We start from the raw sequence: 8,221 nt of genomic DNA, 5'->3' as shown, positions 1-8,221 counted from the left end.
TCTGCGGAAGAGAAAGAGAACGAAGTGACGTACAGACAGACGAATGAGTGGGAAATTGATTTCAGAGGCCGATAAGTGTCACTAGGGAAACAGCAGGTAATATGATAGAGGCTGCAGGAGGGGGGTCAGCTTAACTGTGCTATTTAGGTCAGTCCTTACTGAGGACATGTCATCCCAGCTTGACCCAAGGGACAGGAAGGAGTCAAGCCGTTTATTCCAGTCCCACAGAACAACAAGAGCAAAACAGGAGGGACTGGCATTGTGTTAGAGGAAAGGGGATCAGTTGTGAGGAGAATTTATGAGGATGGGGAAGGAAGCAGAGGCTAGACCAGGAAAGGCATCATCACAGGCCATGGTGGGAAGCTACAAGTCTGGCTTCTGAGTCAAGGATCTTCACCAGAGTGAGGAACCCTGATTTTCACAGGTGTCACAGTGGGAGAGGGGAGGGCTGCTGGCTATCTATGTGGTCCTAGGTTGAACTCTATGCAAGGGTATCAGGCATAGGGGGTCAGTAGGGGCCAAGATCTACGACTTGCCTACACTGTAAGTTCTATATTCAACACAGGGATTATTACCTATACAAAGAAGAGGCTCTACTGTTTGATGAGACAAAATGGCTTCGGACTCACTATACAGCTCAGGATGGCCTTGAACTCCGGTCCTCCTGCTTCCACCTCCCGAGAGCTGAGGTCACAGGCATGAGGTGCTGGAGGCGGAACTCTTGACAACTGAGTCCCGCACCCCCAGCTCTTAAAAGAGATCTCTTTTTCATAGCACACAACATGCCAGGTGGAAGCAACCTCCAGAGCGAAGGCAAGGGTGTGTGTTGCCGCAATGTTTACAAGGATTAGTTGTTGTAGAGGGGAGAAGTGGACGATTTTGGCCACATCCAGAGGTAGAGACGGCTGGTAGGTGAAATATCAAAGTGGGCCTTAGGCTTGAGGGGAGCAGTGTGGGCCATGGCTGAGCTAGGGAAACTGGGATTTTTCTTTGGGGGAAAGGATGAAATATTTAGCTCAGGCTACAACGAACAAACCATGCATCATGTTAGAAGCCAAAGTAGTACCTGTGTCCGTTGAGGAAATTTACAGCTTCAGTAAACGTGATCCCAAAGCACAAAGCTGTACCTGCACTTTGGATCCTCCCATGATTCCCGACCCACTAGGAGATGGAGGTGGAAAAGATGTCAGTTAGGGCACTGGAGTTAGTTCAGCCTGGGATGCTTAGGTCAAGGAAGGCACAAGCTCTCCAGCATCCAGCCTTCCCCTCTCCCCTTCCCTGTGATGGTAGGAGCCTATGGAACCCTTTGTGGAGGGAGTAGTCATGCGTCTTAGGGTCTTCTCCCGCCACATACTCTGGATCTTCGCTGCTCTGCCCACTGACCTTCCCTGCTGGACCTGGGAGCCAACTGTGACTGCATGAGTCCTGCTGATATCCCTGGGGGTCTCTGACTGACACAGCTCATACAAGATGGACCACTACACCTGTTGGTGTCTGTCACACCTCAACCCAGCTCCTATCTCTGTGGGCCAAGGTATCTTGTCCCTTATATAGGATGCTTGCTAAATTTCTACCCGGATGAAGTATAGAAAACCTTTGGTAACATAGGGGTTTCTGACTCCTGTCCCTGTGCAGGAAAATGAAGGAAGATTTGCCTAGCTCCAGCCTCCTTTTGACTCTGTCTGACTATACCATTGAATTTACTCAGACATGCTGCTACCACCTCTTTCCCAATGCCTAGGTGGATGGCATAATGATTAAATGGGGGATAATTGCCTCTTGGGGGCTGTAGTGGCTATTCCTGCTTGTCAACTTGACTCTATCTGGAATGAACTGCAATCTAGAATTGGAGGGCTCACCTGTGATCCAGATCTTGAGGCTGGAAGACACAAGTTTCTGACCTGGATCTTGGCATGGAGATCTTGAGGCACAGTGGCCATGAAAAGCTTAGGCCCTAAGCAAGGTAGTACATGCCTTTAATTTCAGGAGATTAAGGCAAGGATTAAGACACCTGTAGTCTGGGCCACACCTTCTGCTGGAGACCTACATAAGGACATTGGAAGAAGGAAGATTCGCTCTTCTGTGCCTACTTGAATTTACTTGCCAGCTGAAACAACTAGCCCCGTGGGACTGAGAAGCTACTAGATTCTTGGACTTCCCATTCGCAGATGACCATTGTTGGCGAGTTGGACTACAGACTGTAAGTCATCACAATAAATTCCCTCAATATACAGAGATATCCCATATGTTCTGTGACTCTAGAGAACCCTAATGCAGGGGCCCTCAGAGCAAAATCGGCAAGCATACGCCTCTTCTTCTCAAGATTCATAGCATAGCTCCTCTGACTGACTAGGGCTAGGAGAGTGAAGACAGTCACCCTGTGCCTCTCTCTGTCCCCCATTCTGTCCCTCTTCTCACAATGTCTTGGCACTAGATGAGGTAGGCTTCCAACTTGAATTCCTCCTACTCTGCATTTCTGGCCCGGGACAGCTAGCCTCACAACACAGCCATCAGTGCAGAGGGCAGCCTTCCATCTGTGTACTGGATCTACATACAGTGAAGGAATCAACTTGCTACACCTGGGTGTTGAGCAATAGTGACTAGCTATTTTTTCATACAGAAACATCTCATGCTTGCAGCATGAGTTCGTGATCCATGCAGCTGTTGAGGCTGGAGACAACATCTGAGTCTGTGACATGTGTCTGAGTAACACTAGAGACTGGACAAGGACTTTAAGTCATGCCAGAAAGATCAGGACTACCTCAGGTATCACTACCTGACCTAGGACAACCCATTGTAAGTACACTAAATCCTGAAGGCACCTCAGAGCCCACAGAAATGAGGTTGCATTTGAGACCGGAATGTGCAGTGAACTGGAGTCCAGGAGATAGCAAGTTTCCAGACAGACAGTGCTCAGCTGAATCAAATGGTTCTGGAAGATCTGATTAGAACAAGATCCCAACACACATTCAGATCCTAACCCAGACAGACACTCACCCAGAGTGTTGACTTTTCCTAGAAAGACACTAGGGACTACTTTCTCCAGATCATAAATAAACTCAGTTGACCAAAGAGGACCCCTGGCAAAGAAAATTCACAAACGCACGCCACCATTTTCAAGGAAGACAGCGAATACTGTGCTCTTTGAGCCAAAATGAAACTCCAGCAGCCGACTGTAATAGGAAGTCCTGGCCACTGGAGAGTCCCCGTGGTTACTGAGAAGCATGTACGAGCACTCCAGGGGATCCGCCATCTACCTCTTACTGAACATCACACAGACGGGGTGACTCTCTCTCTCTGCTTTGCCTATCATTTTCTGAAATCAAGCTGGAAAACACTATCATTTTTGCAGGCACACACTGAAGTGTGCAGTCGGGGTGAGCCAGACCTTTGCTGGAGAGTACGCATTATGTCTCAGGTGTGCTGGATGTGGTGAGGGTATCACCAGAGATAGACCCCCCAATTTCCAACAATGAAGCAAAATCCTGGAGTGTAAAAGATGCCTACTTCCTTCTACCTTACTCCACCTCCGCCCTGAGCTCCTGGTACCCCCTCCCCTCCTCTTTTGACCTCGACTGCCATCTGTGACTGTAGCCATTGTGGATATTTTTATTCGTGTCTCCCATTCCATCTGACCTGTTAAATCCAATTGAGATAGAGCCAAAGAGTTTGTCTCTGGGCTGTAGTCCATTCAGGGGAGCATGGTGAGAAGCAGAAACAGAAAAAGACGCCAAGTGTGACTTTGAGGGCAACCCGAGAGAGGGCCAGCAGATCTGAAGGGAGATGAGGAAGTCCCCTCTACTCTAGCTTCACACAGAGCCTTGGGGAGGGAGGGAGCAAGTGAGTAAGTCAGGTGACTCGTGGGAGCATATGCAAGCTGTGTACCCTCTCTGATGTCCCTCTGGAATATCATCTGGTGACAATGCCTTCCCTGTAGACCTGATATGGGGTTTATAATAAGATAGTATATGTATAATATTTAAGTCAAGGGCTAGTTTGTAGGAAAGATTGAAAGAACTATTACTGAACAGCAGACTGAATTTTTTTTTTTTTTTTTTGAATTTTAGGGACTGGTAGGATGGCTTCACAATTCAGAGCACTTGCTGCTTCTCCACAGGACACCGGCTCAGTTCTCAACACCCAAGTAATACAAGCTGTGGCACATGCCTTAGATGCTAGAGCTCCTGGGGCCGAGACAGGGGGATCTCTGTGAATTGGAGGCCAGCTTGCTCTACATAATGAGTTCAGGCCAGCCAGAGCTACATAGTAAGATTTTGTCTCTAAGATAAATGAATTGCTTAAGTTAAGCTTAGAATGTAAAAATAATTAAAAATTTTAAAATTTGTATTTATTCATGGGGTGGGTGGGTGGGAGGAGCAGGTTTGTGAAAGTGAGAAGTCAGTTCCCTCCTTCTACCATGTGACTCCCAGGGACCCAACTCAGGTCATCAGGATTGTAGGCAGTGCCTTTACTAACGAAACCATCGCTCCAGCTCAGGCTTTTTCTACTTGGAGTCTCCTATATATTTCCAACTTATGAAAAATCCCTAATTTCATGTTCATCTTATTCAAAATCAGGCTCACAGTGCAAGACAGCAAGTATACCAAACCACTTGTTTGTGCACATTCTTTCCTTGCAGCCCAGACCATTCCAGAAGAAAACATGATCCCGCTAGAGCGTGTGGTAGAGTCTCTCCTTAACGCTAGTGATCCTCTAAGACTTGTGTCAGGTCCCATCTTCTGTTTGTCACAGACTGTGGAGCCCTCCTGCTGGGCGTCTGAGATGGACACAGTAACGGGATCCACTCCCTCTCTGCGATGGGCCATAGATGACGGTGACTTCTGCTAGCTGATCCTCACCTCAACTTGTGCACTGTGATAAAGCCAGTTGCCATATTAGAGATGCTGGCATTTTGTCTAGGCTCCACTCCACAGTTACCTGGCAACAGCCAGGTGTGCCTGACTAAAGCACAAGAGAAGCTGTGATAGCGGCTGAGATGACTCTGCAGCCAACAGCCAGGGAGGACTCACTGCATTCGGTCCGACCACCCATGAGGAACCAAATCCACCCACATGAGCTAGCAGAGGCAGGCCCTGCTTCCAATGGAACCTTTGGATGGGCCCACACTCCCTTTGTTGACACCCGGTGCAGCCTTGTGAGGCGTCTCGAAACACAGGATACGGTTGAGCCTTGCTTGCTCTCGGGTAACTCTGTGACTAAATAAATATTGCTTTAAACTAAAAGTGTTTTGTTACATAGCCATAGATAACTAAAAGAGCCAACTTGTCACAGTCTCACTGATGTAAGTGTCGGGGATAGAGTCAAACCATTGTCACCTTCACGCCAGAGGCCAGGTAATACTATCAGGCTGTGGGGAAGTGAGTGGGGAGTGGAAACAAAGTTCAGTGCTTTTGAACCTTCCGTCTCAAGCACCAAAGAAGGTACTGGAGGCTGAGCAAAATGGGCCATCAACCTTGCTCATGAGCTGGGTCAATGGCAGAGCCAGTCCTCTGGGAAAAGGAGGATTCCATGAGATTGGTAATGACCTGGTGCCACCTAGTGAGAAGTGCTGGATCAGCCAGCCTTCAACTTCTACAGAAGTGCTCAGATTGTACAACCCCCTCCCGAATCTCTAAGCAGCTAAGGTACACCTAGGGTCCCCAAGATCTGAAAACCTGGTTCAGTCCCAGAGCCCATGGGGTGGAAGTAGAGAATTGACTTTCAAAAGTCTTTGTCTCTGAGTTCCATGTTTCAGCGCACCAACAACCATTCACAAATAAACGGGGGCTGGGGGGATTTAAAATACACACGTAAATTGTTCTCTGTTTTTGTTAAGGATGAGGAGACGTTATATTGGAAAAATGAAGAGAAATTATATTGACTTACATAATCCCAGCTGGAGATTATCGCAGCTACTAATACTGATTTTTATTATCTTTCTGAGCAAAAACCTATTTGCATTAATGGAACAAAAGCATTACCAGATGCGTAAAAGACTCAGCAGTTTAAATGGACCCCTCAGTGCAAACGACTCTCTCTCTCTCTCTCTCTCTCTCTCTCTCTCTCTCTCAGTAAAGGCTCTTCCTAAAGAGCAGCCTCCATCTATTTCCTATGCTAATTATAATTATAATTCTTACTGTTGCATTGTATCAATAAGGCGAGAGCAGGTTGTTAGAGAACAGAAACTATGTTTAAAAAATATCCTCTCAGTGGGACACTAACACAATGACCACCTCTGTAAAGGCTCTTCCTAAAGAGAAGCCTCTATCTATTTCCGATGCTAATACATTGTATCAATAAGGCGAGAGCAGGTTGTTAGAGAACAGAAACTTATGTTCAAAAAATCAAAAAACAAAAAACAAAAAAAAAAAACAAAAAACAAAAAATAAAACAATTGCTGTAGACAAGTCTCAGTGGGATGCTAGCCACAATGAGTACCCCTGGCGCCATCCTTACACCTAATGTCATTTCTTCTTTAGAGAAATAGAAGCTTCTAGGACTGGGAGGAGTGACAATATGAGCCTGGAGTATCTCATGGCAAAAGGAAGGGAGGGTGAAGGGGAAGAAAAGGAGGGGGAGGGGAGAAAAGGGAAGGAAGGAAAAGAGGAGAGAGGGCAAGAGGGAGAGAGGGCAAGAGGGAGGACTTTTCCCTCCCAATACTAAATCTAAAAAGCCATACTGATGAATTCAAAGGGTACACAGAAGACAACTTTAACAGGCTCCTGATGGTCAAACTTGGAACTATGTGAGCCATAAGTAAAGCGTCATCAAACTATCAGATGAAATATACTCTATCCACAAATCTCTGTGGGTAAATACTTTGCTTGATACATTGGGAGGTGGTGACCTAAGTGCAGCCAGTGTGCAGTGGTGTTCTCCCGAAGAACATCTTATGGGAGAGGAGGGGGAGGAGTCACCTCAGGACAGAGAAGGGTCAGGACCACCTCAGCTGAGCCATCAAGGCAGCATGAGGAGTGAAAAGGTTGGCAATCTGTATGTACCTTTGACATCAAAACACTAAAAGGTCTAATTAAAAAACAAAACAAAGCAAAACAAAAACAAGCCCTAAAGTAGAGAATGTGATTTTTAAGATTAAAGTCAAGTACATGCTGGTCAGGGATGGCCAAGGACAGATATAACTAGACACTTCCTGCATATGTCTGAATTTCTGTAGGGAGGGTCGTGTTGATAGGAAGAACCAAGGTGTTTCCTGAGGAGAGGAAACAGCAGTAACCTCCCCAAAGGAGAGACAAAACTGAAGACAGAGACTTTAAACATTACACTGAGGGGCTGGAGCTGGCTCAGTGGTTAAAAGTACCTGCTATTCTTCTAGAGGACTGGAGTTTGGTTCCCAACGTCCATGCCTGGCAGCTTACACTTATAACACCAGTTCTGAGGAATCCAACACCCTCTTCTGACATCCAAGGGAATCTGCACACATGTAATATACCTACACACACACACACACACACACACACACACACACACACACATCAAAGTAAACAAGTGTGGTTGAGTGAACTCTGTGCTACGATCTAGGAACTGACGTAGGCTGTGTTCTGAAGATGGCTGCTTCCCTAGAGCATTCATGAAACCTGTTCCAAGGCCTTTTCAAGGTTTCACTTTCCTATCTTCAGACAATGGTATCAACCACTTCCATGGTGATAAGTGGAGCCCTCACTGTTGCAGTGACTTCATTTGCACAAATCATTGATCCTCTCCCTCTAATGGGGCTCAATGGTGACCCAGTGATACAGATTCTAACATCATCCCCTTCTACAGATGAGAAGTTAAGGCAGAGTTGATATGCATAAACTCACATTTATACAGAAGCAGCAGAGGCTCTCTGGCTCAGGTTAATACTCATAGCCATCCTGCTTTAAAGAACCCTTCTGCTGTCTCACAGGAAGTTATGAGGACTCGGCAGAACAGCTCGTTTTAAATGTGTGGCTGTACCTGCCGAAAGATCAATTATAGATATTGTTTGTGTAGAAAAAAAGACAAATGTGCAACCCACAGAGAAAGAAAAGAAATGGTAAAAATAAACTTAAATCAAATAGATAATAAGGGAAAGACACATAGTCAAATTAGTGTGGTAGTTTGAATAAGAACTACCCCAATGGACCCATAAGCTTGAATACACTGTATTCAATACTAGTTTATGGAACTGTTTGGGAAGGACGAGGAGGTGTGGCCTTGTTGGAGGAGGTGTGTCACTGGG

Source organism: Mus musculus, chromosome 13, assembly GCF_000001635.26.
Source record: "Mus musculus strain C57BL/6J chromosome 13, GRCm38.p6 C57BL/6J".
Taxonomy (NCBI): domain Eukaryota; kingdom Metazoa; phylum Chordata; class Mammalia; order Rodentia; family Muridae; genus Mus; species Mus musculus.
The sequence above is the reverse complement of the archived record's forward strand: the minus strand, read 5'-3'. Positions refer to the sequence as shown.